This window comes from Panthera uncia, assembly GCF_023721935.1.
Source record: "Panthera uncia isolate 11264 chromosome A3 unlocalized genomic scaffold, Puncia_PCG_1.0 HiC_scaffold_11, whole genome shotgun sequence".
Lineage (NCBI taxonomy): Eukaryota > Metazoa > Chordata > Mammalia > Carnivora > Felidae > Panthera > Panthera uncia.
The window spans coordinates 72,933,913-72,960,505 of NW_026057578.1; the positions used below are offsets into that span (position 1 = coordinate 72,933,913).

The following is a 26,593-nucleotide window of genomic DNA, read 5'->3' on the forward strand; positions in this document are numbered from 1 at the left end:
GTGTTCCAGTAAAACTTTATTTATCAAAGTAGGTGGGGGGGGGCAGATTTGGTTCTGGGACCTCAGGGCATTAAAGATGTGCCAGTGGGTATGAAGAGCAAGGATAGTTCAGGAAGGAGCTAGGGTGAATTGTGAGGCTTCATGACTCCACACAGGAGCTGAGATGGAAGGCTTCTAGAGATGGGGTTTAAAGCCTCGGTTACAGAGAATGGTGGTATTATTATTAGCAGTAGTGGGGGTCTATGGAAATCAGGACCAAAAGCTGCTTTTAGAGGCAAATTATGCATTTGCTTTTAGTTTCTACACAGTTTCTACCAAATTTTCAATTGCATTTGGCCAGTGTGGAAACATCCAGAAGTCTGGCAGTTGGAAATTATATCCAAGGCTCATGCAGGTTGTGAGCAAACTGTGTACTGGATCCCTTGTCTCTTTTTGAAGGCGGGATGATTTCTCTGATTTGGCCCACAAGATGGCTATGATATGACTGTCCCTTTTACCATTAAGGGGCACTCTCTGGAAGGTAAAGATTCAGCTGAAAAATGCTCTCCTCTCGAAAGGACTTTGAAAGTTTTATTCTCTTTACAGGGATGCATTTGTGTGTGAGTGAATGTGGTAAAAACCATTGCAGAGGCCACGGAAAGTGTCACCACCTAGACTCTAAGACCTGATCTTTACTGCCCACCTGCTTATACTCACCAACCTTTGTCCCACATTTTTCCTGAAAAGCAAAACCACCCCTCTGATGGTAAGGACTGCCCTGACAAGACCTCCTGCCAGACCAGACCACCCAGATCACTTTGAACTTAACCTCTGACACACACCTGCATAGATGGAACATGGAGTGGGCTCTAGAATGACTAATGACTACCTTTACCTGATTATAATATTAAAATCTGTGTCCAGGAAGGAGCACAAGCATCGTTTACATAACATACAATGTGTATATAAGCATGTTTCCTTAAGATGCATGTGTGACCTTATGCCCGCCTCCGCATATGATGACAAGGCTTCCCTATCTGAATATTCATCATTACCTGAAATAAAATGAATCCATTCACCCTTGCTCAAGGAATCCCAGGTCTGGATTCCTGGAGTCACAGCCAGTCATTCCCTGTGTTCTCCTTACTTGCTGCAAATAAAGTTTATTTTGTACAACAACTCAACCTGGTGCAGTTTCTGACTCACCAAGGGAGTGAACTTATGTTGGTTCCGTTACAAAAGGTCAGTAATGCTTCTGGCTCTCTGCAGCTAGCACCAATCACCAGATGCCACATGTGATTTGGACGCCTTGTCTTCCCCAAAGAAAACTGTCTCCTGGAGTGGTTTTCCCAATTTGGGGTCACCCTTAGTTTTAGCATATCTGTGTCTTAAAATATATTGCTATCCATCACACTGATACACTTTGCATTTGTTTATTATTTAAATCCTGGAAGATACATTTGTTTAGTATAAGATGCAAAGTATGCCTGAAAAATAACCTGAAGCTATTGTAGCAGAGGATGGGAATCAGGGTGTGGCTTTGCTTCGGATGGCAGCATGGTTCTTACAGAATTCTGTGCTTTGCGTTTTATGGGTGGGTCTGGCAAACTGGGGGGCAATTGTACTCTTTGATGCAGCCCTAGGGTTAGAAAACTGGAGTAGAAAAAGGACAGGTGTAGTTAACATCAGGCCTCTTATACACCTTAGGATAGTTGTCTAGCATAGTGAGACCTTTCATAAATTCTTGCCCTCCCTTTTCCTCAAACGTCTGTTCTAAAACCTCCCTGTATCCTGTATTCTCATTGGGGTGGCTGACCCTTACAATTTGCCCCCAGTGGTCATGTCTGAGCCAAGTTATATCTTCCTTTTCCTGTCCCCTTCTTTTGGAGGAAACTCCTCCTCTCCCACAACCCCTCCTCCTATGATATAAACAAGGACTGTCATCATTTTACAAGTCCTTAGCTCCCTGGCCACAGTGATGGGTCCAGAAATGGCCCATGAGTTTTCCTTTGTAGGTTTTTAAATGGGAATTGCCCCACTCTGGTGACAGAACAGGGGCAAGTTTGCAGCGGCTGTGCCTTGTCCACAGCTGGGTAACAAGAGCCTGTGTGCAGACAGAGAGGATGAGGAGCGCCCCAGGAGAACAGCATGAAGGCAGGGCCAGGGGAGCCCAGGGGATGCTCAGGTATCTGTTTTCTGCTGAGGTCTTTAGGGCCGCTCTCCCTGTTCTGCTCAAAGCTGGGGAGATAAGCTTTCTCTTTGATTCTCTGATTCTCTGAATCTTACAGCAAATCCCTTGTTTGCTTAAGTCATTTAGAGTTGAGGTTCTTTAATTTGCCATTTTATAAGGTTTTGGAGTATGGGAACAAGCATCATAATAAAGTATTCTTCCACAGTCACACCATCAAAACAGTCATCTACTCTGATTGTTCTGAATGGATGAGTGGAGGCACCACCTTCATGTAGTTTATCAGAATTAGCCTCATGACATTCAGAATTTGAGACAGGGGCTGTCCCTGAGAGCATAGGCCACTAGAACACTTGGGACAGGTCTTGTGATGAGAAATCCCATTTTATAGCCTAATGATAGCTAGCTAAGGAGGGATAAATGGGGGAGATGATCTGGAGTCTGTCTCCCCAGAAAGGGTGTTTAGTTCTGACTTTGTGCTGGGAGAAAGACCAGTTCGACTCTCTTGGTTTTCCTTCAAGCGGCCCCAGTCCATTGGTCTATCTTTATTGTTCACTACTGAGACAATCTGACTACTGAAACTTTCCCTGAAGATGGCTTCTGCTTTCTTGCCTCTGTCTTAAAACAGAGTTCCCCTCCTCCCCTCACTTCTACACCTACTGAAATCCTATGTATACTTCAAAGCTTATTGAAGTTGACACACTTTCTATGAAGCCAATCTTATTGATCCAGCTAAAACTAATCTCTGCCTCCTTAATTTACAATAGGGATTTTATAGTTCCCTTAGCATTTATGTATTACCTCTTCCAGTAGTCACAGGTACTCATTCTTATGCCAGTTTGTAAAACATTAGGTCAGGATATTGGCCTATATACTTTCTTTTTGTTTTTTTTTTTCATTTAATTTATTATTTTTTTAAATTTACATCCAAATTAGTTAGCATATAGTGCAACAGTGATTTCAGGAGTGGATTCTTTCATGTCTCTTACCCATTTAGCCCATCCCCCCTCCCACAACCCCTCCAGTAGCCCTCAGTTTGTTCTCCATATTTATGAGTCTCTTATGTTTTGTCCCTCTCCCTGTTTTTATATTATTTTTGTTTCCCTTCCCATAAATTCATCTGTTTTGTATCTTAAATTCCTCATATGAGTGAAGTCATATGATATTTGTCTTTCTCTGACAGACTAATTTCACTTAGGATAATACCCTCTAGTTCTATCCATGTAGTTGCAAATGGTGAGATTTCATTCTTTTTGATTGCTGAGTAATAATCCATTGTGTGTGTGTGTGTGTGTGTGTGTGTACCACCTCTTGTTTATTCATTTATCCATCGATGGGCATTTGGGCTCTTTCCATACTTTGGCTATTGTTGATAGTGCTGCTATAAACATTGGGGTGCATGTGCTCCTTTCAAACAACATACCTGTATCCCTTGGATAAATACCTAGTAGTGCAATTGCTGGGTCATAGGGTAGTTCTATTTTAATTTTTGAGGGGCCTGCATACTGTTTTACAGAGTGGCTGCAACCAGTCTGCATTCCCACCAGCAGTGCAAAAGAGATCCTCTTTTTCCACATCCTTGCCAACATCTGTTGTTGCCTGAGTTGTTAATGTTAGCCATTCTGACAGGTGTGAGGTGATATCTCATTGTGGTTTTGATTTGTATTTCCCTGATGATGAGTGATGTTGAACATTTTTTCATGTGTCAGTTGGCCATCTGGACGTCTTCTTTGGAGAAGTGTCTGTTCATGTCTTTTGCCCATTTCTTCACTGGATTATTTGTTTTTTGGGTGTTGAGCTTGATAAGTTCTTTATAGATTTTGGATACTAGCACTTTATCTGATATGTCATTTGAAAGAATCTTCTCCCATTCCATTGGTTGCCTTTTAGTTTTGCTGATTGTTTCCTTCGCTGTGCAGAAGGTTTTTATTTTGATGAGGTCCCAATAGTTCATTTTTGCTTTTGTTTCCCTTGCCTCGGGAGACGTGTTGAGTAAGAAGTTGCTGTGGCCAAGGTAAAAGAGGTTTTTGCCTGCTTTCTCCTCAAGGATTTTGATGGCTTCCTGTCTTACATTTAGGTCTTATATTCATTTTGAGTTTATTTTTGTGTATGGTAAAAGAAAGTGGTCTAGGTTCAATCTTCTGCATGTCGCTGTCCGGTTTTCCCAGCACCACTTGCTGAAGAGACTGTCTTTATTCCATTGGATATTCATTCCTGCTTTGTCAAAGATTAGTTGGCCCTACGTTTGTGGGTCAGTTTCTGGGTTCTCTATTCTGTTCCATTGATCTGACTGTCTGGTTTTGTGCCAGTACCATACTGTCTTGATGATTACAGCTTTGTAATACAGCTTCAAGTCCGGGATTGTGATGCCTCCTGCTTTGATTTTCTTTTTCAAGGTTACTTTGGCTATCTGGGGTCTTTTCTGGTTCCATACAAATGTTAGGATTGTTTGTTCTAGCTCTGTGAAGACTGCTGGTGTTATTTTGACAGGTATTGCATTGAATATCTGTAGATTGCTTTGGGTAGTATCGACATTTTAACAATATTTGTTCTTCCTATCCAGGAGCACGGAATCTTCTTCCATTTTTTGGTGTCTTCTTCAATTTCTTTCATAAGATTTCTATAGTTTTCAGTGTATAGACTTTTCACCTCTTTGGTTAGATTTATTCTTAGGTATTTTATGGTTTTTGGTGCAGTTGTAAATGAGATCAATTCCTTGATTTCTCTGTTGCTTCATTGTTGGTGTATAGGGATGCAACTGATTTCTGTGCATTGATTTTATGTCCTGTGACTTTGCTGAATTCATGGATCAGTTCTAACAGTTTTTTGGTGGAATCTCTTGGGTTTTCCATATCGAGTATGATGTCATCTGCAGAGTGAAAGTTTGACCTCCTCCTGGCCAATTTGGATGCCTTTTATTTCTTTGTGTTGTCTGATTGCAGAGGCTAAGACTTCCAATACTATGTTGAATAACAGTCTTGTTCCTGACCTTAGGTGGAAAGTTTCAGTTTTTTCCCCACTGAGGATGATATTAGTGTTGAGTATTTCATATATGGCTTTTATGATCCTTCTATCCCTACTTTCTTAAGGGTTTTTATCAAGAAAGGATGCTGTATTTTGTCAAATGCTTTCTCTGCATCTATTGAGAGGATCATATGATTCTTGTTCTTTCTTTTATTGATGTGATGAATCACATTGATTGTTTTGTGGATATTGAACCAGCCCTGCGTCCCGGGTATAATCCCCACTTGGTCATGGTGAATAATTTTTTTAATGTTGATGGATCTTGTTGGCTAATATCTTGTTGAGGATTTTTGCATCCATGTTCATCAGGGAAATTGGTCTATAGTTCTTTTTAGTGGGGTCTCCTGGTTTTGAAATCAAGGTAATGCTGGCTTCATAGAAAGAGTTTGGAAGTTTTCCTTCCATTTCCATTTTTTGGAACAGCTTCAAGAGAATAGGTGTTAACACTTCCTTAAATGTTTGGTAGAATTCCCCTGGAAAGTCACCTGACCCTGGACTCTTGTTTTTTGGGAGATTTTTTTATTACTAAATTGATTTCTTCACTGGTTATGGATCTGTTCAAATTTTCTATTTCTTCCTGTTTCAGTTTTGGTAGTGTATATGTTTCTAGGAATTTGTCCATTTCTTCCAGATTGCCCATTTTATTGGCATATAATTGCATATAATATCCTCTTATTATTGTTTTTATTTCTGTGGTGTTGGTTGTGATCTCTCTTTTCATTCTTGATTCTACTTATTTGGGTCCTTTCCTTTTTCTTTTTTCTCAAACTGGCTAGTGGTTTATCAATTTTGTTAATTCTTTCAAAGAACCAGCTTCTGGTTTCATTGATCTGTTCTTTGTTTTTTTTTTTGGTTTCGATAACATTGATTTCTGCTCTAATCTTTATTATTTCCTATCTTCTGCTGTTTTTGGGTTTTATTTGCTGTTCTTTTTCAAGCTCTTTAAGGTTTAAGGTTAGGTTGTGTGTCTGAGACCTTTCTTCCTCCTTTAGGAAGGCCTGGATTGCTGTATACTTCCCTCTTATGACTGCCTTTGCTGAATCCCAGAAGTTTTGGGCTGTGGTGTTATCATTTTCATTGGCTTCAATGTACTTTTTAATTTCTTCTTTAACTTCTTGGTTAGCCCATCCTTTCTTTAGTACGATGTTCTTTAGTCTCCAAGTATTTGTTATCTTTACGAATTTTTTCTTGTGGTTGATTTTGAGTTTCATAGTGTTGTGGTCTAAAAATATGCATGGTATGATCTCGATCTTTTTGTACTTGTTGAGGGCTGATTTGTGTCCCAGTATGTGGTTTATTCTGGAGAACATTCCATGTGCACTGGAGAAGAATGTATATTCTGCTGCTTTAGGATGAAATGTTCTGAATATATCTATTAAGTCCATCTTGTCTGTGTCATTCAAAGCCATTGTTTCCGTGTTGATTTTCTGTTTAGATGATCTGTCCATTTCTGTAAGTGGGGTGTTGAAGTCCCCTCCTATTATGGTATTATCAATAAGGTTTTTATGTTTGTGATTAATTGATCTATATATTTGGGTGCTCCGCATTTGGAGTGTAAATGTTTACAATTGTTAGGTATTCTTGGTGGATAGACCCCTTCATTATGATATAATGCCCTTCTTCATCTCTTGTTGCAGTCTTTATTTTAAATTCTATATTTTCTGATATAAGTATGGCTATTCTGGCTTTCTTTTGTTGACCATTAGCATGATAGATGGTTCTCTATCCACTTACTTTCAATCTGAGGGTATCTTTAGGTCTAAAGTTGGTCTCTTGTAAACAGCATATAGATGGATCTTGTTTTCTTATTTATTCTGTTACACTATGTCTTTTGATTGGAGCATTTAGTCTATTGACATTTAGAGTAAGTGCTGAAAGATATGAGTTTATTGCCATTATGTTTCTTGTAGAGTTGGAGTTTGGTGGTGTTCTCTGGTCCTTTCTAGTCTTTGTTTAGTCTTTGTTGCTTTTGGTCTTTTTTTTTTTTTTTCGTCTTTTTTCCCCTCAGAGAGTCCCTCTTAAAAGTCTTGCAGAGCTGGTTTAGTGGTCACAAACTCCTTTATTTTTGTTTGTCTAGGAAACTTTTAATCTCTCTTTCTATTTTGAATGACAGCCTTGCTGGATAAAGAATTCTTGGCTGCATATTTTTCTGATTCAACACATTGACTATATCCTGCCACTCCTTTCTGGCCTGCAAAGTTTCTATGGATAGGTCTGCTGTGAATCTGATCTGTCTTCCCTTGCAGGTTAAGGACTTTTTTTCCCTTGCTGCTTTCATGATTCTTTCCTTGCCTGACTATTTTGTGAATTTGACTATAATATGCTTTGTTGATGGTTGGTTTTTGTTGAATCTTATGGGAGGCTTCTGTGCTTCCTGGATTTTGAAGTCTGTGCCTTTCCCCAGGTTAGTAAAGTTTTCCCCTATAATTTGCTCACATAACCCTTCTACCCCTTTTTCTCTCTCTTCCTCTTCTGGGACCCCTATGATTCTGATGTTGTTCCTTTTTAATGAGTCACTGACTTCTCTAATTCTTAAATCGTGCTCTTTTGCCTTAGTATCCCTCTTTTTTTTTTTCTGTTTCATTATTCTCCATAAGTTTGTCCTGTATATCGCTGATTTGCTTCTCTGCCTCATCCATTCTTGCCACTGTGGCATACATTTGAGATTGCAGTTTAGTTATAGCATTTTTATTTCATCCTGACTAGGCTTTACTTCTTTTATCTCTGCAGAAAGAGATTCTAATCTATTTTTGACCCCAGCTAGTATTTTTATTATCGTGATTCTAAATTCTGGTTCAGACATCTTGTTTGTGTCTGTGTTGATTAAGTCCCTGGATGTCTTCTTTCTTTTGGGGTAAATTCCTGCGGAGTTCTGTGGTTCGGGTTGTGCAGATTGTTGCGTTAATCCTCAAATCAGTTTTCTAGGTGTGCAGGATGGTTTAGTGTTGATCTGGCTGTATTTCATGGACATGAGATGCAAAAAAAAAAACTTCCATGCTGTTCCGCCATCTTGGCTCCTCTCCCCTATAATTTCTTTTTATTTTTAAGTTTATTTATTTATTTTGAGAGAGAGGGAGAGTGAACATGAGTGGGGGAGAGGAAGTGAGAGAGGGAGTGAGGGAATCCCATAGCAGGCTCCCTGCTGTCAGCTCAGAGCCAACTCGGGGCTCAGTCTCATGAACCATGAGATCATGACCTGAATTGAAATCAAGAGTCAGATGCTTAGCCAACTGAGCCACCCAGGCACCCCTGGCCTATATAATTTCTAAACTCTTGCAGTAATTCTGTAATTCTGTAATTTCTGTGATTCTATAACTGTTCACAAACTTAGGGTGCAGATAAGGCACATCTTTTTATATTTTTAATGATTACCATAATACCTCTTATCTCTCATTATTTTCCAGCTTTATTGAGACATAATTGACATATAACATTGTGTAAGTTTAAGATATACAACTTGTTTATTTGATATACTTACTGTTCTCAAGCAATTACCACTAGAGCATTAGCTAACACTGCCATCACCTCATATACTTTCTTTTCTTTTTTCTTTTTCAATTTTTTAAACATTTTATTTATTTCTGAGAGACAGAGAGAGATAGAGCACAAGTGGGGGAGGGGCAGAGAGAGAGGGAGACATAGAATCCAAAGCAGGTTCCAGGCTCTGAGCTGTCAGCACAGAGCCTCATGTGGGGCTCAAAGCCATGAACCGTGAGATCATGACCTCAGCTGAAGTTGGACGCTTAACAAACTGAGTGACCCAGGCACCCCTGCTATTTATTTTTTGTGATGAGAACATTTAATATCTACTCCCTTAGCAGCCTTCAAGTATATAACACTATATGGTTAACTGTAAACCACCACACTGTACATTAGGTCCTTTATTGTCAAGAGTTTGGTATGTCTTCCTTGATACTTCCCCTCTTCCTGAAATACCCAATAACTAGGAAGGCTAGTTCCAATAGAACATTCTGCCATGAACTTAACCACATGTGGCTATTGAACATTTGAAATGTGGCTCATCCAAATTAAAAACTCAACTTTTAATTTTAATTAATTTGGATTCAAATTTGAACAGCTACAATGTTTCATCCAACCTCTGTACCCAAGTGGAATATCACTGGACTCAGTAACCACAGTAGCTGATGCTTCCCATCACCAACTAGGTTGCTTAGTGAAGTTCAGTGCTGCATTGCCTTCTTATGATTGCTGGTCACTTGCTGTGAAGGGAGATATAATAGAATCCTGTTTTCCTACTGCAGATCTTGAGGGGTATGAGCCTACTCCCTCAGGCTAACCTTGGCTACACTGATCATGGTTGGACTCCAAGGCTGGTAGTATTCTTATTCATGTTTCTGTGCAAATCTACCACCCAGGACTCGAAGCAACCAAGTCAGCAACAGAGGTGATTCAGTTGTTTATCATCTCATGGACCCAGAATTACAGACCCTTCTTTGTCTAGGTATCCATCACTTAGAGGCAGATGGATTTCCCTTTTGAATCCTCAGAAGAACAAAAGATTTGTCTTTGGATTTCTCCAAACATAGACCTTTCAACAAGGATTCAGCTATCAGGAGTTTATTTAGGAGGTGATGAGGAAATATCAGGAAGGGGTCGAGAAGTAAAATAGGGAGGTGAAGAAAGCTGGTGAAGGATAACGTATCAGTTTCCCCAGGCACCTGAAGCTCAACCCTCCTCGGGAACTCTAGACGGTAGTGTAAAACATGCTTCAGAGTTATCTCAGCTCAACGAATAAAATGGTTTGTATCCACCCACTCCCTACTGGTCATTTGCTGAGGCCTTCTCCTGCAGGCATGACCTCCCAGCACTCTCAGCATGCTCTGAGGGTGGCAGAGTGTGTTCCCACTGCTAGAAGAAAGACTTTAGGCAGAGTTACAATAATTTGCAGTAAGAAGTCACTGGAACGTAGGGTCGCCTGAGTGGCTCAGTCAGTTAAGCATCTGACTTTGGCTCAGGTCATGATCTTGCAGTTCACGAATTTGAGCCCCATGTCGGGCTCTGTGCTGACAGCTCAGAGCCTGGATTCTGCTTTGGATTCTGTGTCTTCTTCTCTCCCTCTGCTCCTCCCCTGATCACTCTCTGTTTCTCTCTCAAAAATAGTAAATAAACATTTTTTTAAAAAGTCACTGGATCATAGAGGTGAATAAGGGGTGACGGTACATGCTCCAGGGTCCTGGACAATGGAGCCCTCATACTTCCTTCTATAAAGACTGGCTGCCTTAACTGGTTCTGGGGTGCTCACACCTCCTTTCTATGGATGGCACCCCCAGAAGTGTCTCACAAGAGAAACAGAATCTGCTTATAATTGTAAAACGGGGAATCATCTCTGATAAGCTACCCCATTTCAACTTGATTTGTCTGTTAGGTAATATACTGACCATTCAATAAGAACATCAAATAAAACTTGTATGTGGTCTGAAAAGCACGATAAAAATTAAATTGAAACCACCATACGTTCTAACAGTAGCACCAGCTTTGTGTAAAGGAAAGGGGTTTAGAATTTGAAGATTCTTACAATTTCCAACTTTAAATGCACACATTTTCATAAATACTTGCCTTCTCCAGTTTCAGTAGAAATGAGCAGTATTTTGCTGGCAGAAGGTGAATGGGATATATGAGGTCCCATGTGCACAAAGTGCAAAAAACAATTTTTGAAAGATAAATCTGTTCTTAAATAAAGTCAGGTAGAATTTAGTGATATGAGAGTCACTCTGGAAGTGAGTCAGTGTTCCTTCATGGGAAAAGCTTTTAGCTTTGTTTAATATGGATCATTTTAGAAAGCTTATTGGTGACGATATCTCTTATCACTACTTCCCAAGACCTGGAATAAAAGGATTTTTGAGTTTACATTTAATTGCAAATTTAATTTAGTCTATATGCAAAGATTTATAATCTCTCCAGATAGGTGAGGTATCAATAATAGAGGGGCTGCTGGGCAGTCTGCCACTTCTCATTGAATATTCAGTGTGTGATATGCAGATTTATCTTATAAATATCACTGCTTATAGCCTTGTAAATTCAGAGATACATCATCTATAGTTCAGCTTTGAATGTAGAGCAAATGAAGGAAGAATGGATTTTTTAAATGAAAAGATCAAAAGGATAATTAATATTTCATAATCCTAATTACATTTTCCACTGCACATTGATTTTTGATGCTACTTGGGGTGTAAGGTGTGATTATTGCTTTCACAGACAAATCAGATAATCTGGTCACAAACCCAAATGTAAAAAAGGTAATGTGAACATCTTGTTTGTCTTGAGAAATTAGTCATTAAGTTCCTCAATTAGCTCTGTGCTTATTCTGGGGAAATCGCATTACACAAGTGAAGAAGATTGTAAACTTTTAGAATAAGAAGCAAGTCATTAAGCATGTTAGTTTGGAGCCCGCTGGTGACAAATGTGTGAAGTGGTAGGTTGTGGGGGGAAGAGGAACCCTGACCCGAGGAGCATGGAATAAATCCTGTGCATTTACAGGCAAGATAGGATTTAACAGATCACCTGGTACCGTAGATTGGTCAGTGCTTCTGTGCTAGTGAACACCTGATCCTTGAGGCCAGCCAGAATTACCTCTGCAAATTTACCCACTGATCCAGTAGAGGTGAGCTACATACACCAACCAGGGCTAGAGGGAATTTCCTAGGACTATATGCTTTTGATCATGATGCACTTTCCCTTTGGCCTCATTGTTCTATCCTGAAGCATTGGCTTTAAGACTATAAGACTTTAATTCCTACTTCTGAGCAACTCTTAGATTTAGCTCACTTAACCCACTTTCTGAAATCTCAACTCTTTCTCTACTTTACCCTTCCTTGCTCCAGTGACTCTCTGCATCAGCTGAAAAGTCCCTGCTTCATTCTCTATTCTGGTGACTTAGCTAATCTCCAGCTGGGTTACCTCCCAACATTTTGGGGGTTGAGGTAGGATTTGGGGGAGAAAGGGAAGGAGAGATCCAGATCACAAACTCTTGGAAGGTGACTAGAACTTCACATTCTGCACCTGCTGCAGAGTGTGCTAGGATCAGAGATGGCAAGACAAGATGGGGGCCAATGTGGGAATCTTGGAGACTTAGACAGGAGTAAGAGACCCAGTTCTAATTTACAGGCAGAGATTGAATTTTATGTAAATTAGAATATGCTAGGTTGCACTGTTATAACACACAGCCAGGAATAAGTGTTTTGACATCTAGAAGTTTACTTATACAACGTATCTAGTGTGGTGAGGTGTAATGATCTGCTTCACACAGTCACTCAGGAACCCAGGCTCACCAGGGCTCTGCTATTTTAGTAGCTGCAACATCTGAGTGGTGTAGACTTTGCACTCCACAACAGGAGAAATTAGACCAGAGACTCTGGCATAGCCTTTATCTGCCTCAGTGTGAAAGTGATATTTGTCACTTTTGGTCACATTTTACTTGCTAGAACTAGTCAGAGTGCCCTGTAATTTTAGGGGCATCAGGAAACATAGAAGAGTAAGTATAATATTTGGTGACAATTATGTCTCCACCATGAGATCCGTGGGTGAGAATCCCCTCAGGGGTAGGCAGGGGTGCTGCTGATGAAGTACAGGCCAGAAATTTGGAGAAGTAAGTACAAAGGAATCCATCAAAAGAGAGGTGGAGGAAGGTAACAGGAGAGCCTGGTCTGGGAGGAAATACCAGGAACTCAGCTAGCTGAGTTCTCAACCTGACCGCGAGGATGGCCCGGGTCAGTACTGACATGCAGGATCTGAAAGTAACTTTCTTTTTTTTTTTTTTTTAAGTTTTATTTTGTTTATTTTTTTAAATGTTGATTTATTTTTGAAAGAGAGAGAGATAGAGACAAAGGGAGGGAAAAACAGATAGAGAGGGAGACAGAGGATCTGAAGTGGGATCAGCACTGACAGCAGAGAGTCTGATGAGGGAGGGGCTCCAACTCACAAACCACAAGATCATGACCTGGGCTGAAGTCGGATGTCAGACGTTTAACTGACTGAGCCACCCAGGCACCCCTGAAAGTAACTTTCAAATGTCATTTTTGCACATTACTATGAAGGCAGTGTAATAAGTGATTCCTGAATGTATAGAGAATGCATGTGCCTGTAAAAGCCACATGCATTCTTGTGTAATGTTTTAAACCAAACATCATCTCAGGAGGACATGTGCCATCTTCTGGGAATCACTTGGTTGAGAAGGAGAGAGTCACTTCTCCTTCTCAGTCGTATGCTTCACATATAAAATGGTGCTAAGTTTTGATGAATTCTTGCTACCATTTATACATTAACTACTTTGTGTCCATGGTTTAGAGTACTTTATGTAATCTTCTCTGTAAGCATAGAAGATGATTAGCAATCCCCCTTTACAGGCAAGACTACTGACTTTCAGAGAGGTTAAAGTTGAAGAGCTAGTATGTGGCAGAGTTGGAATTCAAATCGAGGTCTCATCTCACTCCAGTGTTTCATATCTAACTGCTAGAATTGAATAGAATATAATGGGTCTGGCATTAACTATGAGCTCAAGAATGTTAATTTTTTTCCTTTTCTCTTTCCTTTCCTCCTCATCCTGGGACTCTAGACAAATAACTCTTTACTTGTTGGGAATTTCTCTTTTGAGAACAGCCAGAAATGTGCTGACACTGTGATTTCTCAAGCTGAGCAAGTGATGGGAGGGAGAGCTGGTGGTAGAGATGATTGGGCACATGCTGTTGCTTCTGTTCCTCCCCCCACTTGGGGGCTTGGAGAGATAGGTGGAGGAGGGGGCCAGAAAGAGTCCTTTGCCTCTTTACTTCCTCAAAACTAAAAGTAAAAGCAGCAGTCCTCACCCCTTCCTTCTCCCATTTTGTAGTATTTCTGTCCTTTAGTGCTGCTTTAGTTGTTTGTTTGCAGCTGGAGAAAGTGATTCACTTGGTAATAGAAACATTTCTCCTCTTTAAGCAGAGGAAGCTCTACCAATTGCCGCTATTCTCAGCAATGAAGTCATTTTGACATTCTTAAAAATATGTAGCTCCATCAGCCAGGGTCTGGCATGTATCCTAAGAGCTAGGTTCCTTGGGCAGTGGGGTTCGAGGGTTGGAGGTGGGAGGATGTGGTTCTATGTCTTGAAAACAAGACTCTCTCTGTGTGTTTTTAAATTTAGAGGCAAACAGGAGATGCCTCTTTATGGAACCCAGCATGGAGCCTGGGGATATGTCTTTTCCTTTATCTCATTCTATAAATAAACTGGATGACTTCCAGGCAAAAAGTAATGTGGGGCACGACTCTTAGTGTCTCCTATAGTGAATTACTCTGAAAATTCCGGATGCCGCTTGGTGTGAGTTTCAGAGCCTCACAGAGTATTTTGAGTCTTCAAGCTTGATACTTTGTCTTCTTCATCTAGTTTTCACTTAAAAAAATCAAAAGACTCAGAGAATGATTTAGAATCTTTCTGTAATCAAATGCTGACCAATAATCCACATCAGCAAAATGTACTGCTGATTTGCTTATTGTTTATGGTGTGATGGGTGATAGGCTATTTTCTTGGTAATTCAGAGGATAGTGATGATTCACTATCACTAGTCCAACAAGACCAAATTCTTAAAGTTTACATTCTGCTCCGACGTAATAACAGTAACATTCTATTACTGACTTTATAACTGAGGTATAACCCTAAGAAGTGCCTACCTGCTGGTAGGAAACCAACCAATTTGTTAGTTTTTAGAATTTGGGCCTCAAAGATGGTTTTGGAGCCTCACATCTTTCTGTTCCTACAAACTGCTCTTGAGGGTGAGGACACCTTAAATTTCTTTTGAGTTTATTTATTTTGAGAGAGACACAGACAGTGTGAGTTGGGGAGGGGTAGAGAGGGAGAGGGAGAGAGAATCCCAAGCAGCCTCTGCACTGTCAGGACACAGCCCGGTGCGGGGCTTGAACTCATGAAAATGTGAGATCATGACCTGAGCCGAAACTGAGAGTCGGACACTCAACTTACTGAGCCATCCAGGCACCCTGAGGGTGAGGACACCTTAAATCAGGATGGCCAGACTTTGACCATGGTGCACTGAGCCTTCAAAGAGAGGATATATTACGTCTCCCAGGCAGCTTAAAGGTTTAGAAAATCATTCTCCTCCATCTGCTTTGTATATGATGGGGTGAGGCAGTATCGAGAATATGACTTTATTGGGGGAATAGGCAACTATCCTGAGTAGCTAATCTGATAAATCTACAGAAGACCACAGGGGAACTTGTTATGAGAAAATAGAGGAAGAATAAATGAACTCTGCAGAAATTGGTTTTCTATCAAATTTCCTTTTAACCTTATAGGAAAATCTTCCCCTCTTCCTTCTGAATCTTTATGCTCCTATTATCAAAACCATATAGTTGGCAGTGGTACTTGTCACATTCTGTTCCTATTGTGAGTGGGATTTTCGTGTAAGAATCTACTATCTCAACTGGATGGGACATTCCTCAAGGCAAGGGACTCAGCTTTCTAATCCTTTGTGTCCTTGCATCTTCCAGCTTTGAACTTCATACATAATGATGCCTAATGCACTAATCATTATTATGAATTATACATTGTTATTATGGATTATGATTATGATCATTGTTATGACTCATTATTTGTACTTGATGAAAATTCAGTCGAAGTTAAAAGTACACAAGATACTTTCTTTCCCATGGATTTGTTTAGAGTCAAGACAAGTTTATCTTGACTTGGGACCCAAAGCTCCTGTGTAGGGAACTTTCTTTATAGAAGGCTTATATTTAGAATGCAGTTTATTTAACTCAGTGAGAATTTACTCAGCTTCTGCCATGTGAAGGTTTATAGACTATAGAAAAGAAATAAGATAGTATCCAAGCACTCAATGAGTTTATAGTCTAATACATGAATGGCAAACAGATTATATATATATCTATTGATGGTGGCTGCTTGGATTGTTGACAAGGATTATAAAGTTTGGTCTAGGTTCAGTAGGACTGAATGCTGTAATCAAGTAATAATCCACCATTTATTTAGGAATGGAGAATGGTAGCACAATGCCATATATTTGCAATCACCAATTTGCAAAATGGATTCAAAGTCTAGATAGTAGAAGAAGCTTATATATTTAGTAGAATCCAATCAATTAATACCTTAATCAGATCTGTTTGTATACACAGCACCAATAAAATATATAAATTCTGTGAAATAATTATTTATCAGTATGCTTCGGTCACCATAACAAAATGCCATAAACTAGATGGCTTAACCAACAGACATTTATTTTCTTATAGTTCTGGGGGTTAGAAGTCCAAGATCAAAGTTCCAGCCAGTTCAATTCTTACAGGGCTCTTTTTCTGGTTTATAGACAGCTGCCTTTTGTCATGGGCCTTTTGTGATCAGACCCTATGGGATCAGGGTCTCAGCCTTATAACCTCATTTAACCTTAATTAATTCCTCAGTGGCCCCATTGCCAAATATAGGAATCCCCAGCTGTCCAAAAGTAGAGTGTTCCTATCCTGAAATGGCATAAATCCAAGACCATTGTCTGCTGTTGGAAAGTTCTTGTTACATCACTTCACTTTTACAAAAGACCTACATTATTGCCTGTCTTCACTAAGTGAAAAAAATCTGATGAGGATTTTCACTGTTACTAAAAAAGAGGATTTTCACTGTTACCTACTAGTATTGTAGGTCTTTCATAAAAAAAAAAGTGGTATAACAACTTTCAAAAAGTGGGGTATACTCGTATTGCTGCATTGGGGGTTAGGGCTTCAACATAGAATTTGGGAGAACACATTCAGTTCATAACAGTATGTCGTATAAGAGATTTAGGTCTCAGATTTAGAGAAGTGGATATCATAGGAGCTACAGATCTACACATGGTTACTATTTTTGAAAAAGCATGACATAAAAATTGATTTCTTAATGTTTTTTACATTAGTTGCATTTATGAGTTTTAAACATATCTGACCTTATAGGCTGTTCATTATAACTCAAGCAATCTATATAACACAACTTAGTAGTTCAAAGGAACAGGTGGTCGAAGGATTTGCAAATGCAAATTAACAAAAACTTATGTACTTTTCTAAACCTTAGTGACACCTTAAAATAATAACCAGACATTACAAAATATTATCCTCCAAATGATGTTAACTGCAAACTTTTTGCCTTGGAATATGACACCTTTCTTCTACCAACATGCTTTGCCTTTGTACTGATGTGTGCTTAGTAGACTGAAAAGATCACATTTTTTTGTATTGCTATATCCATAAAGTAGAATTAAAAAATATGATTTCTTAAGGTAACATCTACTCTCAGTAAAATTTAAATCTGGATCCAGGCTAGTTTTTGTTTTGTGGGTAAAGTTTTTTTTCCCTCAAGAAGATTCAGTTATTGACGTGACAAATTACTGGAACTAGCTATTATCTCAAGAAAAAGAGAGAATATATTGGTGTTGGATTTTTACCCCATCCAGCTCTTGTTTATCCCTCTATCTCTTCAAGGTTTTATATTTCAGAGTAAAAAAAAATGTTTAAATGACATTTATTCTTGATTAGTAAAGTAAAAGCCAAACTGGGTTTTAATATAACTCTTAGCTTCATATGGGTCATAATGCCTTGTCATTTTTTTTTTGTCCTGACATGACTGAACTGTACAACAATCACACTGATGATAAGATGGATTCCCTTGATTTTAATCACAAACAGAACCTTCATAAAATGTTTAATGGATTCTTGGTTCCAATTTAGAAAATTGACAAGAATATTGTGTTTATCCACAGTCCTATCTCAAAATGGTTTTCTCTTTAATTATTAATGTGGGAATAATGCAGTAGCTCAGGGTGACACAGTGAAGTATGACTGAGTAATGATTGAAGCGCACACATGAAAAAGACCTGCCAATTCTGTAAATAGGAAAGCATACAATTTAAAAAATTCAGTGTGGAAAAATCCTTTCATGCCTTTGAGATATAGTATAACAGGTGAAATTATAATCTGATATACTCATTGATGTTTGTTATTGTAGTATTTTCCAATTAAAATACATACCCACTATAGATAAGAACAAAAAAATATAAAAACCATATATAATTTCACCACTCAATGTTCATTCAATTAGTATATTAATAAAGAGATACCTGCCATGAACACTTTATGTACATCTTTCCTATTTTCAAAATTGGAATTTTATGGCATATTTTAGAAGGCTGTATTTGCTTAATAATCTATTACAAAAATTTTCTTATTATTACATTTTTTAAATGTTTATTTATTTTGAGAGAGAAAGGGAGCATGAGTGAGGGAAGGGCAGAGAGAGAGAGAGAGAAAGGGAGAGAGAGAATCCCAACCAGGCTCCATGCTTTCAGCACAGAGCCCAGTGAAGGGCCCGATCTTATGAACCATGAGATCATGACCTGAGCAGAAATCAAGAGTCAGTCGCTTAACCAGCTGAGCCACCCATGTTCCCCCTTATTGTTACATTTTAACTATATACAACTCTATCGAATAGGTAATATAATAATTTATTTACCCAGTCCCCTACTGCTGAACGTGTATGTTATTTGCAATTTTCTGTTATTTTAAGTAATATTGCCTCAAACATCAGCTCATAGAATTTGTACGTAAGTTACTTTTCTTAAGATAAATTCCTGAAAGTGGAAGTTGTGGGTTAAAGGCTATAAATATATTTTTGGATCTCAATAACAATTGCTTTTCAGAAAGATGTACCATTTTACATTCCTATCAGTAACTTTAAAGTGCCCCTATCTCCACACCTTTGCTAACACAGAGGGTTACAATTTTTTCTGTTTGTTCATTTGTTAGACAAGGCATGCTATATTATTGTCTTCTACTTATATTATAGACTTAACTCGGGGCTGAGATCAGAAAATAGAATATGGAAGGATAGAAGGAAGCCTTGTCCATTTGTCTTATGGCTCTAAAGATGAATTTTAGATTGGTGCCTTTTCATTAGTCTATTCAACAAATGTTTTCTTTGCATGCCCCTTCGAGAACGGAAAATGAGATATAAAATTTGTATTTGACAACCTAGTAATATTCCTCACTTGATGGCACATTAGCACCATGGTCCATCCTAGGATGCTCTCTTGTTTTCTCATTTCCCCTCCTTTCATCTGGATCCCCACTCTTTTCCCCTGCTCTTCCATAAGCAACTATTCTAGTATGTTTAACATACATATTGTATATGCATGTTCCTTGAAGGATATATAGTGTTTTGTGGTTTTGAGAATATGTGTTTTTAACTTACATCAATTGCATTCCTAACTGTTGTGTTATCTTACATTCTCCACTCCTAAACATTACACTAAAAACAAACTCTATCCTTGTGTTGCAATCATGTTTAGATTTTTGCCTGTAATTGCAGCAAAAGATTCCATGGTGTCTACCTGAGGTCCAGAAAAGAAGGAACTTGTACTCACTTCCAGAGAAGAAGATCAAATGCACATTTATGTGTTGTTATTTCTTGAACAAAGGACATCATGATCACTTATGTGGCTACATACATCTACAATGGATCTGTAAGTTTCTGAAAGGGCTGCAAGAACTCTTAGAATGCTTACATTGATAGCACCCCTTAGAATATCAGCATTCCTGGGAAGAGTAAGATTGTTCTGTCCATCCTGCACACACACCCAATGGGGCATGTGCAGCATCCATTGACTTTAGGTGGGGGAAGATGGAGTCATATTGGGGTTTGCCTCTCCAACCCTCCATGGGGCACTGCAGCTAGGAACACAAGGCTAACCTCACGTCTTGTATCCTCAGCATCATTCACAATGACTGGCACATAGGAGGCACTTAAAAATATTTGTTGAATGAATGAATGAAACGGATCAATCTAGGATGAATCTTAGGCCAATAAGATAAGGAGACAAAAGTCCTTACTGCTCAAGCAATGCAGGATTTCCAAGGAGAGAGCTCGTAGTTCATGACATAGAATTTATCCATGTCTTGTTCTCCTTTTCTTCGTGAGCATGTAGAGTACTACACTCCTAGCCCTCTTGTAATGAGGTAAAACTGTTGGAGTAACTGAAACTGATGAACTATGCAGGAAACTGGTATGTGCCATTCCTACGTCCAGGCACATTAGAGCCAGTGTGTCACTTCCATGTTCTCTCCTCCCTTCCCTGGTCTAGGAGGTCACATCTTCCAGATAGTGCAGCTACAAGGTGGCAAAACATTCAACAGCCTTGGACCCCAGGGGTAGTGTGGGGAGAGACTGCCCGCCTCCCTCTCTTTGCCAATCCACATGGTGAGGGGGTTCGGAAGTGTTGGAGAGGGTGTTACATTTTAAGCAGTGTGACCAGGGAGGCCCTTATGGTGATGTTGAAGTTGAGACTTGAAAGCCTGAAGAGTGAGGGAGTGAGACACCCAGGACAGATGAGCAGAGGGAGCAGCGAATGCAAAGGCCCGAAGGTGGGACTGAGTTTGGTACTTTAAAAGAAGTGGAACAGAGTCAGTGAGGCTGGAGCAGAGTGAAAAAAGGGGAAAGTAACAGAGACAAGGCAAGACTGGCAACCAGAGCCTGGGAGAACAGATTCTAAGGCCCAGATAGGTCATTTTAATGACTCTGGCTTTCATTTTGAGTGACCTGGGGGCATTAGAGTTCTGCATATTGGAGTGATATGATGTGATTTATATCTAGGCTGTGTTGAGAATAGACCAAGAGGGGCAAAGGGAAGAGGCAGGCTGTGCAGTTAGGAGGCTATGGCAATAATCTAGGCAAGGGGCATTGGTGGCTTGGGTTAGGGTGATAACAGGAGTGATGTGAAGCAGCCACATTCTGGGTTTATTTTGAAGGCAGAGCCATTAGAATTACAGATGATTAGAGGAGGGGTGTGGGAGAAAAAGTCAAGGATGAATCTTTTGGCTTGTGTAGCTGGGAGAATGGAGCTGCCATTTGCTAAGATAGGGAGTCTGTGGGGAGAGTGAGACTGGGAGTCTGTCAGGAGTTCAGGTCCAGACAGGTGAGGTTGGTGGTAGCCATTGGACACACAAGTGTGCATGAAGGGAGGCATGCCAGCCTAAGTGGCAAGGCGGCTAGGCTGGTGAGGAGGACAGGGATGGTGACACTCTTTACCTAGGAGACTGAGGTCCAAGCTCTCCAAGTGGAGACCTCAATCCTAAGGGTACTCAGGAGCCCCGTCCATGATTTCTGTTGGGCAGGCTGGCCTGGAACCAAGTTTCCCAACCACGGTGATTAAGCTGAGCTTCTATAAGACTAGCTGTTGATGTAGCAGCACATACATCTCCATATGACAGTGATCCACTTGGCAGTCAGAAGGCCAGAATTTTATACTCTGAGCCTAGAAAATCACCTGAAAGCACCATTCTCAAAGCTTCTGCCTCCTTGGGTCTGCATTCATTTCCAGGTTTTCAGATCTCGGGGGCGGACACTGATAATATATTTGCAGGTAAAGCAATTTCTGCTTATTCTTCCAGCATAAAAAATTGCATTTCCACATCAGAGTCATGTTCTAAACCTGTTACCATAGCAAGAACTGTATTTCCCAGCTTTCCCTGGTGGCATTGTTTATATTTCTTAGCCAACAACATCTAAACCTTTTTTTTTACTCACTTGGAACTGCCATGTATTCCAACCCTTTGCTTCATGAAACATTTATATATTGTACGTGTGAGCCTTAAATGGGGAATTTTACATGCCACCCCCTTCTTTTTGGAGACATGATAAAGGTAGGTTTTGTGTGTTTTCCGAAGCTGGTCCTATATCATGGTTCTCCACGCACTGAGCATTCCACTCCTAATTGTTGCACATGCATTGAAACTTGACAGCAGCCTGTCCAAGGCTGGTAAACAATGATTCACTCCATATGCTACAGTTCTGTACAAGTGCCATTTCTGGGACTCAGTACTCATCGAATGCTTTGTCAGTTGTTGTTTCTGTTTATCTCCTTGTTCATTTACATGGTTCCTTACTTTGAGGGCTTATTTTGTGTTTTCTTAGTCCTCTTCCTGCTGTTTTAGATTTCCTCTGTTCTCTCATTCCTTGCTGAGGGAAAGCTGAAAGTGTTGCCCAGACATGCCAGTCTTGGGGGACGCTGTGCTTCTCTCAATGAAAGGAAGGGTTCAGCGTTGTATCCTTGACCTATGGAAGTCATGTAACTCAGAGGCTTGTGTGGGTGATCCCAGGTAAAAAAGAGAGGCTGTGTTCAAACAAACTGTAACATAAAATACCCTTAGTGGGTTTATTATGTGGAGCCCAAAACATGATCAGTCCAGAAACTCTGTTGGGATTGAAGGAGCCACAAAGGTAGGACTACAATGTCCCTGATTCTGGAGAAGAGAAGAGGTCATTTCTTACAGCAGTCCTTAACATGGAGGGCAGGGTCACCGTGTGTTTGTTAATGTAGATTGTATTCTACACCAGTGTGCCCAGGTGATGGGCAGATGGGGATTGGAATGCAGCCTGTGGTCCACCATGCACCCTACTTGTGATGGTTAATGTTATATGTCAATTTGACTGGGTCATTGTGTCCCAATATTTGGCCACACATTGTTCTCGGTGTGTCTGTGAGGGTGTTTATTGATGAAATTAATATTTGAAACCGTAGACTGAGTAGAGCAGATTGCACTCCTTCATGTGGGTGACCCTCATCCAGTCCACTGAAGGCCTGACTAGAATAAAAAGTGGAGTAAGGGAGACTTTGCTCTCTGCCTGACTGGGACAGGTCTTGAGCTGGGACATTGGTCTTCTGCTTTTGGACTTGGATTCAGACTGAATCCTACACTGTCAGCTTTCCCGAGTCTCCATTTTGCTGACTGTAGATCTTGGGACCTCTCAGCCTCCATAACTGTATGGCTAATTCCTTATGTTACATACAAGATGAGATACACTACTTAAGATACCACTCAAGAAAGGGGTGCCTTTTGCTAATTCACATGCAGTTTTCCAGTGGCTCTGGTAGTGGGCATGGGGTTGGGTAAGGAGAGGTGGGAAGGGGGCTGAAAGGCATAATTTGAAAAATGCCCCATCCATTTCCATGTAGCTTAGAGTTGGCTGTGCTGTAAAACTCCTGGTCTCAGCATGAATTTTAGAATACGGGTGATTCTTCCTGAAGAATAGAAGCAATTAAGGGCTTTAGTTTCTCTGCTACATTAGTGGTGAACCCTGAGGATGCCTTTGCTTGCTGGAGGGAGATTTAGCAAAACAGAGATGAGTAGTATCCACAGAAATTACTCAAACTTTGCATTTTGGTTATGCAATTTACACTTTTCAAAACAAGCTCCTCTCATTGTTTTAATACAAAAAAGGATGACTGATGCTTGTTATCATTCTCATTTTAAAGGTGTGCAAACAGAGCTGCAGAACAGACAGCTGGATGTCCCTGTGGCTAGGTGGTGGCTAGAGGTGAAGTTTGTCCTCTAGCTGAGCAGCTGTCCAGGCTCCTGCACTCTTTCTAGCCTTCCATGCGGGCCTGATGGAACTCTCAGAACATTAGTGAATTCTTTCTAAGCACTTCACTAAAAAAAAAGTAGAACAGTATAATCGGGAACATACTTTCCTTAAAGAACAAATACTAGAGATCCCTGCTGGTACAGATTTCTTTATTTTTTTTAATTTCATGAGAAAATGGCCATATTTATTTGGGCTGAATTATATATTTTAATCTAATTTTCTACTTTCATTGTCCAAAGTCTCTTCTAATTGCTGTACAGTCAAGAACCCACACATATACAAATGCACACACACTCACATCACACACATGTATCTCGGGTTTTTTTCAGTAATTTTCTAAAAAAGCTCTCAAACTGCACATTCTCAGGACACTGTGATATTACACAGATAAAGGCAGTAGAGGCTAAATGTGAGGTCATGTTGGTAGTACCTGACATATTGCCCTCAAAATAAGAATTATTGCTGGTGATTATCTGTGGGGCAAGAGGTGGGGAGAGGGGAAAGAGTACCAGTGATATTATGATACACTTGAGAGTTCCTTCTGCCCTAGGGAGAAGATGAAAGTCAATGAGCTAGAGAACCAATGTTTTGTTTTTGTTTTGTTTTTCAGCTGCTACCCAAATTGGTTTCATGATTTCTCATACGTTTATGTCACCTTGCCTCTGGGGCATTTAATACACATTAAAGCAACACAGTCAGCCACAACCTCAACTCTGGACAGACTAGCTCATGGGAATAGACATTATGTTTATAAGAATGAATAACAGATTCCTAAACCATTTTCTAAAATTTTTGATCTTCATAGTCACACATCATCCTAGGAGGGTTGGCTCAGGTTCTAGGCCAAGAGTATTAAAGAGAAAATGGCAGAGGCAGATCTCAGTCAACCCGTCAGACTTACCTTTACCTGATGTTACTGCCTACCAAAAACCAAATTCTAGTTCCCAAGGCTGCACTCTGTGAGGAAAAAAAGGAGTTTAGTGAACACTCCTTGACCCCAGTTAGCTCATACCCTCCTCAAGGAAACAAGACTTTCAGGAATGCAAGAGTGATAAGCCCTATTTCCCTGGCTCACACTCTACTTAGACATGATTGAATATGGCCACAATGGAATTTCCTCTAAGCTAGTAATTCCTAAATTCTAGTCCACCAAACTCCTATTTGCCATTGGTGTAAGTCAGTGCTCCTCAAAATTTGATGTTATCAGTTGCCCAGAGATCATCAACAGGCAGATTCCCATTCAGTAGTTCTGGAGTGGGGATGGGGCTTCTCCGTGTCCAGCAAGGTCTTCCATGAGGCTGCTGCTGTTGGTCCACAGAACACATTATGAATAGTGAAGGCCCAGAGTGAAGTTCATTCATCAGGTGCTCATTCCTTCTCTGCTCTTCCTGCTGATGCCACCACCACCATGCAGCTGGAATGCCCTACTGCTGCCCATCTGTTGATGAAAGAGTGTTTAAGACTGTTCTTCCATCATGCAAGCCTGCTTAGAGTTCATCTGGTCAAACTTAGGCGTTCTTGCTTCCAGTTCTTTTACAAGCCCCCGAAGGATGTATGTCACTTTCAGTTTCCAAGAAACTTGGAATGAGCTTTCCAGAACACACACTTCCTCCACTTCCCTGAATATTCTCCCCAAACTGTGTCAAACACAGTGTATAGAAGGTAACATTAGCCTTATAATTGAATTCATGGCTTCTCATGGACAGACAAGTGGTTTCGATGCAAATAGGAATATAGGATGCTCTCAAGCATCTCAGAGACCCTGAGATGGGTGTGTGTGAATGAGCTTGTTGCCAGGACTCTCACTGCAAAGAGATCAAATAGAAATGGTGTGAGGGAGGCAGGCACAGGGGTCTGTTCCACATGCTGTTGTACTGACTGATCGCATCAGAATCAGCCGAGAAGCAACCTTCAAACGCACATTTCCAAGGCCTTGTCCCTGGTGAAATGAATTAGCATTCCTGGGGGGAATCTGTACTGTTACAAAGCACAGAGCAGTTAGTGGCTTGCTGTGCTGACGAACAAATATTAAACATCTGCCCATTATCCAGTCACAGAGTTGCTGAGTATCTTTCGGGTCAGGTGTAACACACACAGCTCCTTCCTTCATTCCTCTCCCAGCTCAAAGTAGAAAGTAAACAAACTAGAAATAACTGCAAAGGATGAAAGTATTATGAGAGTGGTGAACTCATGATGAAGGAGTAGGTCCTTTATTTATTTATTTATTTATTTATTTTAGGAGTAGGTCCTTTAGATGACCTGATTAGTGATGGTGTCTCTGGGGCAGTGACATTAGGCTGTGACTTGGAGGGATAGGAATTACCGAGCATCATAGTGGTGCTCCAGCAAAGAGCATTATATGTGAACATTCCCCTGGGAAAGAGCCTGCTTTATGAACATCTGTAGATGCTCCCAGACAAACCAAAGAAACAATTACAACTCCCTTCCTTGCAAATTATTCTGCAATTAGGGCTTTTTCTTTTCTTTTCTTTTTCTTTCTTTTTTTTTTTTTTTAGGTGGCAAAGGCATAAAGACTCCATTTCTGTCAACTTCGGAGCCTGTTCTCATTCTTTGCTTGCTCTACCACTAATGCCAATAACTTGGGTCTCATCAAACACGCCAACGAAGACCTCTACACCACTCCGTGAAGGCTGCATGGAAGGTTGGGGGCCTGAGAGCCCTCTGCAGTGTCCTCAAACCCCTCCTGTCTCTTCTGGTGAAGGTGATCACCAGGATGATGCTCCACATTGCCTGTGTGGGTCTGGCCTGAGCCCCATCTGTAAAACAGGATACAAATGTCTGTCCCAGCATTGATTCCTTAAGGTGCTGTGCCTCATCCATGATAGTTCCTGTTCAATCACAATGTGATTATGGCATCTTGGAAAGTTCCATTCTGAAAGGCAATGAGCGTACCTCAATTTTAAGCCTGTCATTTATCATTTTTTTTCTTTTTCCTTTCTTTCTTTCTTTCTTTCTTTCTTTCTTTCTTTCTTTCTTTCTTTCTTTCT

At 40.2% G+C, this 26,593-nt stretch overlaps 1 protein-coding gene across 7 annotated transcripts in view; it reads left to right on the forward strand.

Annotated features, from left to right (window-relative positions):
• The window catches only part of CCDC85A (coiled-coil domain containing 85A), a 255,861-nt gene that overhangs the window by 19,048 nt on the left and 210,220 nt on the right, over positions 1–26,593 (forward strand). For 2 of the 7 annotated variants that reach the window (XR_007462201.1, XR_007462200.1), the window contains exon 3: positions 19,533–19,686. The exons of 3 other annotated variants lie outside the window; for them this stretch is intronic. The gene's annotated coding sequence lies outside the window, so the exon portion shown is untranslated. Of the gene's footprint in view, positions 1–19,512; positions 19,687–26,101; positions 26,588–26,593 lie in introns of those variants that run through there. 2 more of the 7 variants (XR_007462199.1, XR_007462198.1) reach the window with 2 other exon arrangements.